The 11,909-nt window shown below is 39.9% G+C and overlaps 1 protein-coding gene across 1 annotated transcript in view; it reads left to right on the top strand.

Annotated features, from left to right (window-relative positions):
* The window catches only part of LOC128125424 (zinc finger protein 420-like), a 337,518-nt gene that overhangs the window by 193,908 nt on the left and 131,701 nt on the right, over positions 1-11,909 (top strand). The gene's annotated exons all lie outside the window — the stretch shown is intronic.

The raw sequence follows: 11,909 nt of genomic DNA on the forward strand, positions 1-11,909 counted from the left end.
AAGCAAAAAGTTAATGAAAGAACAATAACAAAATGATTATCCCATTTCTAAGATTTTAGTTCTTTCAGAAGAAACAAACATACACACACACACACACACACACACACACACACACACACACCAAACACATATATACCAAACATAAATAGATTCACACGCACAGACACACAGGCAGGCATACACACACTGTCATACATACTCAGACACACTCCTATATACAGACACACAATCATTCATAAGTAATTACACACAAACACATATAGACAGACAGTTGCTCATACACAAATACACATACAGGGACACATAGAGACAACAAGTCTTAAACACACACATAAATACACTCACATATGCATTCTTGCACAGATACAAACTTATGCAGATAACATACAGTATCACACACAAAATACATAAATAGACACAGAAATAGGGACATACACAGACTAAACACAGATATGTAACACAAAGAACATATAGTCACACAGAGAAGAACACACACACACACACATACACACACACACACACACACACACACACACACACACACACACACACACACAGATTACTGATACTGAGCTAAATCCCAACATCATTTTCTGTGTGATCATCATCAAGCACCAAGGCAGTGAAGTCTTCAGGACCTACAGTGGGCCAGAATTAGTTAAGAATAATAATGCAAACAAGCAGGTACAGTGCCCATGATATTTTTGTCAATTTCAGAACAAGTTAATTTCACTGAAGGAATTCATGAGGAAAGACTGATTATGTTTCCAATATTAGAACAGCTGTGAAATTGCTGAGGTTCTCTCTAATGAAATCACTGATCTTCATTGATAAATTCTGACATGCACTCCACTTGCCTTCTTCTTCAATCTTTTAGATTTACTGGCTATGAAGTACAAATATTCAGAAATTATTCTATTTGGGAAATGTTTTCCTAGCCTTCTTATTTGAGTATCTGATAGACTTTTAAAGAATATAACGTTGATGACACCAAGTACCTTCCAGTGGAAGACAAAGTCCCTCTGAGCAGTCATAATCTGATCTTTCCCCCATTTTTGATTGACTAATTTTTGAAGAAGCATGTGATGGATGGGACAGGCCACCACACACACATCATCGTATTCATGGGAAGTGCCACCACTAAGGGCCATGTAAATACTTTGTAGTGTTATCTTTTCCAGTGAGGAATTGGATGAGCAATTCTTCAGTGTCTGTCAGTACCCATTTCACTGATGCATAGTTTTGTTACCAATCATGCCACAGGGATTTTTTTCAGCAGATTCTTGTTTTCCACAATTGACTAGGGTTCAGATACAGAGAGCTGTGGGGCTCCCAGTACTTGAGACAACTTAAATCCATCATTGTTGGTAGTTTTAGTGTAGCTGATTGGTAAAATTGACAACTTTATTCAGGGGTACAGGAAAAAGAGGCCCAGGCAGGACCAGGATGTGCAGAATGGGAGAGAGATGCATCATATCTATGAGATTGCTCTACCTACCTTGGCTTCACAGGCAAGGGCAGGGTGTGGTCACAAGAGGTGCATACTGGCTGACAGCACACAGTTGTTAAGGACCACAAAGTTAAATTTGGAGAGGTAGATCTGGCCGTTCTGATTCTGCATACCCCACAATGGGTATCTGCCATCCAGCATAGATGGCCATGTGTTCACTGATAATACGAATCAGAAGGTGACAAGTCATCCTGACCCTTTCATTTTTTCTTTTCATATGTATGTATAGGCATAGTGTTTATTAATGTGTGTACAGAGGTTTACCTCTGTACAGGCCTATGTTTGGAGGGAACATGTACATGTATCCATGTGGGTAGAAGCACAAAGATGTTCTTTCTTTCACATAGGGTCTGTCTTAGTTACTTTTCAATTGCATGGCAAGACACCATGATCAAGGCATCAATAACAGAAAGTATTTAACTTGGGGGTTCAGGTTTTCAGAGGGTTAGAGTTTATGATCATTATGGCAGGGAACATGGCAGCAGGCAGACAGGCCTGAAGCTGGAGTAGTCATTGAAATCTTCCATCTGATCCATAGGCACAAGACAGAGAGAGAGCTAATTGGGAATGGTGCAAGCTTTTCAAACCCCAAAGCCCACCTTCAGTGACAAACTTTCTCCAACAAGGCCATATCTCCTATTCTTCCAAAATTGTTCAGCCTAGTGTGGACCAAACATACAAATACATGAGAGTGTGTGTGTGTGTGTGTGTGTGTGTGTGTGTGTGTGTGTGTGTGTGTGTGTGTGTGTGTGTGGCGGGGGGCAGCATTCTCATTCAAACCAGCAGAGGGTCCTAAATCAAACTCAGAGCTTGCTGATGCAGGTAGACTTACAATTCAGTTTGCTCTGGCCTTCTCTTTCTCTGGGTTCCCAAACTTAACTACAAGCAGCCTACCATGCTAGCATGCATTTTTGGTTCCTTATTCCAGATCTCCATAACTCCTTATGCATGACACTGCCTCCCAAGGTTTGGCTTTCTGATTTCTGGAAGGAGTGAGAGGCCACCATGGAAGGAAAGCAAAGAGAGAGATGGGAATAAGTAGGTTTACCTCCTGAATTCCTTGCCCCTTCTCTTACTTGCCTCAATAATTCTTCCCATTCCCTTCATTTTTAAAATTTTTTATGTATATTTTTTGTCTGTATGTATGTTTGTGCATCACATGCATGTCTGGTGCACGTGGAAGTCAGAAGAAGGCTTTGGATCCCTGGATCTTGAGTCACAAGCAGCTGTGAGCTACCAGGTGATTGCTGTGGATTTAACCCAGGTTCTTGGTTAAGAGCCTCAAGTATTCTTAACCACTTGAGTACTCTTTCCAGCCTGGCCCTATCCACTTCTTACAGAAATAAATTTACAAGGCAAATCTTTTTGTCATTTAAAATCCTTCACTTTCAGTATTTTGTGTCAGATTTGAAGTGAATGTTTTATGGGAAATATATGCTTTAATTTTATTTTCAGTTTTTAGCCCTGGCTGGCTTGCAAATCTTCATCCACACGAGGATGGCCTTCAACGCATAGAGCTCCACCTGGTCCTGCCTCTCACACCCAGAGTCATTTTGTTCGTTTGTTTTATTTTTCAAGAAACTCCATGCTGAGTTGCATTGTGGGTGTGATAAGTTGGACTCTTATTAATACTGTGGATATATGTAATTGCTCTTGTTTTGTCTCCAGTATTTGTTGTTAGTATCATTGTAGTTATATGTGCATTTTTGACACTTTGATTTGAAAAGGCAAGAAGAAGTCCAGTCATTCTTTCTGAGACACCATCTCAGAGCAGAGCAATAGGCAGAAATGTCTGTTTATCCATTAAATATATTCAAGACCAATGTAATGTCTATTTTTTCTGGGAATGTCATATATTGAGCTTATGCAAACCTTTAAAACTCATATTTTAAAAATGTTACCTGGGGGCTGAAGGAATAGCTCAGCAACAAGAATACTTTATGCTTTTGCAGAGGACCGGAAGTCAGTTCATAGCATTCACGTGTTGGCTTGTAACCATCCATATTCCAGTTCCAAGGGTTTTAATGTCTATAAAAGATTTCTCATACCTACCCCATGTGATGCTTTTATGCTATTCAATAAAGACAGAGAAAACTACTCTGTTATGGACAGACAGATCCATAAACAGTACACAGTCAGAAACACACACACACACACACACACACACACACACACAGAGAGAGAGAGAGAGAGAGAGAGAGAGAGAGAGAGAGAGAGAGAGAGAGAGAGAGAGAGAGGCGGGGAGATGGAGGGAGCAAACAGACACACAGGAATAGATTCGCAAGACAAGACAGCCTTCAGGTAGGCACAGATTCAAACTCATGGAACAGAGAACCATGGAATGGAAATTGAAGTAGAGAATTCAAATCTGGACTTGCTGTTAGTCCAATGGAAATGGACTCCAAGGGAAAATGCATTCATTTCTTTTCTTGACTCAGCTAGGATTAATTATTTGTGACATGGAGTTAAACACTAATGTGTTTAATCCATGCACACATGGGGAATCTATTACATAGGACATCATTGTTTTTCCATATGGAGAGAAACAATACAACTCACCACAATGTGAAATAAGCTGTCCTGTCATGTGGAAGGTGCCCATGGGCTCAGAATGAACTCTGTGCTTTAAGGACAGACCCCCTACCTCTGCATTTGTTTTTCTGTGTGCTCACCTCCCTGCAAAGCTGGGATGCCTATTGACCTGTCATGATCATCATAGCACAGCCTAAACCTCAGAACACACCAGAGAAATCTGGTTCTCATTATAATCATGACAAATCTATTTCTTGGCTAGAATCTTTGAAGGGGCTTGAGTAATTCTTGAGTCTCTTTTCTTCAGCCTATGCAGATGGGCATGGATGTATACAGAGAATTGTGAACAACAATCAGAAGTGCATTTGTGGATAAATAGCTAAACAGTATAGTACGTAGGATAGTTCTATTTATAGCATTTTTGAGAAAAGTATAAAATCCTTTCCAAAGTGGCTTATATAGTTTACACTCCCAAAAGCAGTGTACAACAGTGTCCCTTTCCCCACATTCATGTCACAAGTTATTATAAATCCTGGTGATAGCATTTTGACTGTGGTGAGATGGAATCTTAAAGGAGATTTAGTCTACATCTGTTTGATAGCTATGTATATGGGACTTATTGTCAATATGACTTGGGAAGTACTCAAGCTAACTGCACAGCCCAATCACGGGACAGGAGTGTACAAATATATCTGATGCTTGCTGACTTTAAAGACCTCATCGAACTAAATTAGGAACTCTAAAAGAAATGATCAAATCTCCTGATTGGTACCACACACCAAAATTGCACCAACATGATTCAAGAGGTTTATAAGCAGCAACAAAAAAAAAAACCAGAAATAAATACACCCTGATTAAAAAGAAAAGCCCAGAAACAGATTGATTCCTCACAGGACTATGTGAGAATTTCAGAGATGCTACTTAAAATACTCCTTGATGTAAAATGAAGACAAGGCTTCCAGATTCTTGATGAAATTAATATTACCTGATATCAAACCAGATAAAGAGGTAAAATAAAAATTTTAACTTTTATTATTATCTTTTTGCCATTTCACATGATATACCTTGCTTAATGTACACTTTGATCCCTTACTCATGTCTTGGCCCATATATATCCTTATCTCTATCTCCGTCCCTTTCTCTCCACATCACTCTCTCTCTTTCTACCTCATTTCCTAACTCTCTCTCTTGAACATTTCTATTCACTTTGTTTGTAACCTACCAAGATTAACCAGGGCCATCTGTGAGAATGTGATTTTGGAGCTATATGATGCAACCTGGTGGCCTCAGCAGAAGAGACACAAATAAAGACAGTGATTCCCCCTCTCCTAAAGTCTATCCATAGCCACAGTTGAGAGGTTAAGGGTGGGGCCCTGTGAACTTCTCCCATTCCTAGACTGATGGTGGCTAGGGCTGGTCTTGAGTGAATCCAGGGCAGGTAAGCACAGTTGCTCTGATTTACTGATTACAAGTTGTATGGAGTCTGGAGAATGACATGTTATAGCCTTTCCCCATCTTTCTTTTCTTATTTCCTTCCCACCCCCCTCTTCCTCAATCAATATTCCCAGAGCCATAGATGAGATGCTGTAACTGAGTTGTTTAAGGCTGTGCCCATTTACATCGATTATTTTATACATCTTGGACAGCCACAAGCTTCTACGTTCACCCCTGAATTTTCAAATTGAATTTTCTGTGTTTTCCATAAAAGCACCTTCAGTATTCTTCCTGGAAGACAAATTTGTCTCTAAGTTAGCACAACCACAACATCACCATGTGACAGCACAGGATGAATTCATTACTAGGCTGTTAATTGACTGACTGACCACTGACTTCCTAAGACACTTATTTCCTTTCTAAATCCTGAGTTTCTGAAATCTTCTCTCCCAAGTCGACATTGCTAATAGTGTAATTCTGGATGTTTGAGTGGCAGTAGTGGAGGTCTGTGAGGGAAGGATAAAGACGGATTTTTAGTGTCACTTTATTTGTGTAGTGATGGAAATGATTATCCAGCTTTCCAGGAAAGCTCTCTAGAGTGAGTTACTGTCTCAAAAAATTTAGAATATTGCAAATTAGTGTAGAACGTTCAGCTGAAACTTCACTTTTACCATTAACTAGTGCTACTTGCGTGGAGCATTTTATTTTAATTCATTATTTTCTTTGACAGAGCCATCCAGCTCCTCTACCTTATTTTCCAGCCTGATATTCTGTCTCCTACATAGTTGATATCTTTAATTTATTAATAGGTTTATTGCATTTTTCATTTATTGTTTCATTTCAGTTTGAGTTATTTTTTGGTGTTTCTAACTACTCATTGAATTCAATTTTTATATCCTACAGTGTCCTTATTTCCTTCAGGCATTTACTAGTGTGTTCTTGCCCATGAATCATTTTGTTCCTAGTCTCTGAGTTGAATCACAAGCTTTTCATGTTTGACCATCTTGAACATGATTCTAGTTTTTGAGTTCTGTATATTGGGTATCATTTAGCTTTCTCTCCTTAGTGGATACAGATGTGGTTTGTGCTTTGAGTCAAAGGCGTTTTATCTTAGTTTTAATTTGTTTTGGGAGTGGGACCTGAGTGTCAGGATTTAGGGCGTTTGTTTTCCCTTGCTGTGTATTTCTAACCCAGGAGGCTGGTATTCCAAGATGAGAAGTTAGGCAGGATGTACTGAGCATAGTAGAACAAAACAAAACAAAACAAAACAAAATAAAAAATGCCTTTTAGGCATGTAAAAATAGTTTAGTTAGGAACCCCACTACACCCAACGCTGCACCTGACAACCAGAACTAGTGACATCACTCACCCAAGATAACCAGACACACAGACCCCATGACCCCTACTGGACAGTATTTAAGCAAAGACCAAGAGCAATGCTGTGCTCTGAACATCTGGAGAGAGGCCACCTTGATCTGCCTAGCGTCTGGTGTGGGGAGGCTGCTCAGAGAGGGTCCAGGGCAGCCTGACAGCTGGAGCTGTGTAGAAGGCAGCCTGAGACCGGTTCCCGATGAGGTGGGGACACCTGTCAATTAGTGGAGTTTAGGGGGAAAAAAGAGCAGGATGAACTTGGTAAACTAAAGAGCCTGTGGTAGGCAAGTTTAGAGAAATCACATAGCAGGAAGCAGGGTGTATTGGGTGGGACAAGGAGGAGGCCCTCCAAGAACCAGGCTGAAGGGAAAGGCTAGCAAGTTCTCATTTAAACAGGGGAACATAATCAGCAAGAGTTTTCTCTTCTTGCAAAGGAAACCATTGAGAAATGTTGTGAAGACAGACAAGAGGACTAATCAATGGGACAGCTATATAGACGTTTATTACTGTGTAGAGATACTAAGCAATTTTTATCAAAGTTTTGTTGGGAGTACATTAGGAAATGAGAAAATTGACAACAAAAGAAATAGAATCAAGCCGGGCGGTGGTGGCGCATGCCTTTAATCCCAGCACTGGGAAGGCAGAGGCAGGAGGATCTCTGTGAGTTCGAGGCCAGCCTGGTCTACAGAGCGAGTTCCAGGAAAGGCGCAAAACTACACAGAGAAACCCTGTCTCGAAAAACCAAAAAAAAAAAAAAAGAATCAAAAGGAATTACAGATACAATCAAATATTAATATTTTAAATTTTATAATTGTATTTTCTCTTAGTAGTATTTTCACATAAGCAAAAACATAAAATAGGATAATCTTGACATTATTTCCAGTAGAATATTCCAGATTCATTTCTAGAGAAACAATGTGGCAAACCCAAATTGCACATCCCATTTGCACATATTTGTTTTTAAATCATTTATTAGGCCATGTGCTATAGCTTATGTGTTTCAGTGCTTTGCAGCATGTATGTATGTGGTCTGTTTGTGACTGGTGCCTGCTGAGGTCAGAAGGCTTGTGATCTACTGTAATTGAAGTTATGAATGGCTGTTAGCCACGTTGCCAGTGGTGGGGACTGCAACTATGTCCTGTTTAAGCACAGCAAGTGCTATTAGCTGCTGTGCTAACTCCTGTCCCCATTCCACTTCCAATGTCACTGCAACCTCTCACCAATCCTACCTCAATCCCTACAAAAGACTTGGTATATTTGTTATTGTCTATTTTCTCTCCACCTTCCAGGCCTCTGTTTTGTTTCACAGGTTGGTCTTACCAGTGAGCCCATACTGAGAAAGAGAGTCTTCAAAAAGACTTGTATTTCTATGGCAGTACTGTGCTCTGTAAATAAAGAAAAAACTAAAAGGAGGATTTTATACAAGAACCAACTATCATGCAAGGTCCTGATACTAATACTCCTTAGGAAGCATTTTCAGACACATGATTTTCATCAATCCTATCACAGCTCAATCAAAACTCAACGGTTGGAATTGAATTGAATTGTTGGGATGAAAATATTTTTACAGTGTTTCTCAATTAATCAGGGAATAAAAATAAAGAAAACCTTACATCTGCCATAAGGAACACTATGAAGAACAAAAAAAGTAACATGCAATGTTCTTTTCTCCTCTGATGTTCTACCTTAACCCCATGAGATATGAGGCACATTCCGACAGCGCTCACAAACTTGCTTAGCGGTTTTGAATGGAAACCTGAGGAGCAGTACAGACTGCAAGAAAGCTATGTACACTCACAGAAACCAGACTACTGCAATTCTTCAAACTCCAATATCTGTACAAAGTACAGTGAGGAAAGTCCAGGCATTTCCCTCTTCCCATAAAAAGGAGTGTCATCAAATCCTAGAAATTAAAGAGGGTATTTGAGCCAGGAGTGTTAATTCAGTGCTTTAATCTTAGCATGAAGAAGGCAGAGGGAGACAGAGCCCATGTAAGTCCAGGCATGGTCAACATGGTGAGTTCTCAGACAGGGCAACAGACATATGTTGAAATGTGAGGTCTATGCTAAACCTGCCATTTTCTGTACTGGCCCTAGGAGAGCTGACCCCACCCCTTGCCATGGGGTAGAAGAGCTGGGTTAGCACCTCACCTAATGGGGATCATCCCAGGAACCCAGACTGACCAACTCAAAATACCACCTAGGCACACATGCAGGGCTCTAAGTTGGCTAACCCCAAATACTACCCCTTCTATAGCCTGGTGGATCATGTGAAGGGGCTGGTCCTGTAGAACCATAGTGACAGGATGTCCATGACTTGGAGTAACAAAAGGATATTTGAGAGGAATTTCAATGAGGGTCCGGTATTGATTGTGTAGCAGAAGCCAGAGGCCTTGAACTAGACCAATACCCAATACACATTTGCAAGTAAATCTGATTGGACAAAGGGTGTACTATGTGACACAGCTCTCAATTCCACTAAGAAAAATAAAGAGGTGATGGAGACTTAGGTAAGATGGAGGAGTAAAATGATTTTGTTTTGTTTTGCTTTTTTATTGCTGTTGTGTTATTTTGTAATTAATATTTTTATTTATTTATGTTAATTTGTCATGGGGACCATTAAAAACATAAAGAGTAGACACAGAGGGGCTGGGAGGAGAGTAGGACTGGGGTGAATGATGTGAATTTCAAAAGAATCAGTAAAAATTTATGTTGAAAAACTTAACAATGAAGACACATTTCTCAATATATTATTTACATCCTAGTATGTATACATCTCAAATGAAATATTAATGTGGAGTAAAGAGCTGGATAGTAAATGCTAATGTTTTTAACCACTCTTGTGGGGCTCTATAAATTATACTTTCTGACTCAAATATGCACTGGTTCCTCATGGGACTAATTTCTAAACAGCTCCCAGTGTTTGCCTAATCTCCAGTAGCAAAGGCCACTTGCTTGAATAGGCAAGTGATAAAACAATAGAGTTAGAAAGCATGGATTATTTTAAATTCCAAGATCTTTATAAATGTCCCAATATATGACAACCAAGTTTGCATACAACAGATAATGCAAATTTGTAGATGAAATTCTAAACAGTCTCATTAAATAAGAAACACAGTGCCAAATGCAGAGTTAAAAGCCCAGAGATCAGAGCAGTAGCCAAGAGCTAAGACCATGTTATCTTATCACTTGCTGTTGTCCTTCCTCTGAGAAAGAGACCTTCTTTCTGTGTCCTGTCTTTTTATTGTCTTTCTGTTCTGCCTTCTCATTGGCTCTAAACCCAACCACATCATTTCCTCGTCCCTGCCTATCTATACAGACCTCCAGGTCTCTATGGTTGGTACTGGGATTAAAAGTTCAGGTCACCTTGCTTTGGATGTGTCCTTGACCACAGAGACTCTGCCTGCCATGTGATTGGATTAAGGGCCTGTGCTACCACCGCCTGATTCCCGCTTATGGCTCGCTGTGACTTCTGATCGCCAGGCAACTTTATTAACATACAAATAAAATCACATTTCAGCACAAATAAAATATCACCATACAAATTCTTTCCAATTATTCTTCTGTAAATATCATGGCAACTGTAAGACTTTTTAATAGTACCCCAATAAGCCACAGTTTTTCTTATCTAAAATTCACTTATACAGGGAGTGGTAACCCTAAAACAATTTTGAGAGCCTGTTTAGCAGCATAAAAGCTGATCAAACCTCTGGTACACTCCAACATGCCTGTTTCACAACCCTGCTTTCCCTTCTATTGGGTTTCCAGTCCCCTATAGCACAATGTACTCATGACTTCCCCACATTGTCTTATAAGGTGTCCTGCAGCTGAAGGGAGTATTCCTGGCCCAGGAAGATCCTGTCTGAGGCCAGTTTTGTTCTTAAAAATATAGCCCTTGGAAGTTCCTCTAGGAATGCCCACCAGGCTCTTGAAATCCGGTTCTTTTTTTTTTTAATTTATTTATTTTTAGATTTATTTATTTATTATGTGTACAGTGTTCTGCTGAATGTATACCTGCAGGCCAGAAGAGGGCACCAGATCTCATTATAGATGGGTATAAGCCACCATGTGGTTGCTGGGAATTGACCTCAGGACCTCTGGAAGAGCAGCCAGTGCTCTTAACCGCTGAGCCATCTCTCCAGCCCCGAAATCTGGTTCTTAATGATGCTCTTTCACAAATACTATTGAATTCATAAATCCCACAGAGCCTCTCGTCCATTTGCCATTACCCCTCTGATACGGTGATTGTCCCTGCCCCACTGATTTGCATATGACCCTTTCTGTCTGTGCTCTTTTCCACACAGTTCCAGCTTCTAGGCTACCTGAACCTTTTTATACAGGCTCACCACATGCTTGCTACCACCATAGACAAGAACTAAGTGTATAAATAGTTACAGAATGAAGAAAACAGTAGGGTGAGAGGTAAAATGTAACATGTCTTTTCATTGTGGACAAGTTTAAAAATGTACCACGATAGTGGAAATCTGTACTGATTTAGGATAATAATTTCAAGGTCCTCAAGAAGCTGGTCTCTATCCTTTGAATACTTGAAATTGGAATCTCCAGACTTTGTCAGCTAGTTGGAATCTCCAGATTGTTAAAGGACAGTCCAGAAACCTAACTTGCCACAGTCTCCTGTCTCAGTTCCAACATCTCTGATGTAGCAGCAACTGGTAGAATTTATCTTTGATCCTTTGAATTCAACTGCCTGTATTCAAGATTGTAGCAACAATGAGTTCCTGTTTTAATAAACACTAATACGGAGAACACCAAAATGTTCTTGAGGTCATCAGAGTTTGGCTGAATCATGGGGTATTATCATGAGTTGAAAGGTATTCAGGAACATAGTCCAGTTTGGATGATGTCTGTCACCGACAGTTTTGTAGTTGTATTTTCATTTGTCATTTTGTAGACCTTTCTCTCCTCCTTTAATACAAGTAAGAAAGCAGTCTTCTATCTGAGCCCTATAAACCCCATACATTCTACATGAGTGGAGACTTTATAACTTAACCAAGTAAGCCTGGAACATTTGAAAAGAAAAATATCTTTCCCTTTTTTGTAGA

Source organism: Peromyscus californicus, unplaced genomic scaffold (genome assembly GCF_007827085.1).
Source record: "Peromyscus californicus insignis strain IS unplaced genomic scaffold, ASM782708v3 Scaffold_4__1_contigs__length_199733344, whole genome shotgun sequence".
NCBI classification, from domain to species: Eukaryota; Metazoa; Chordata; class Mammalia; order Rodentia; family Cricetidae; genus Peromyscus; species Peromyscus californicus.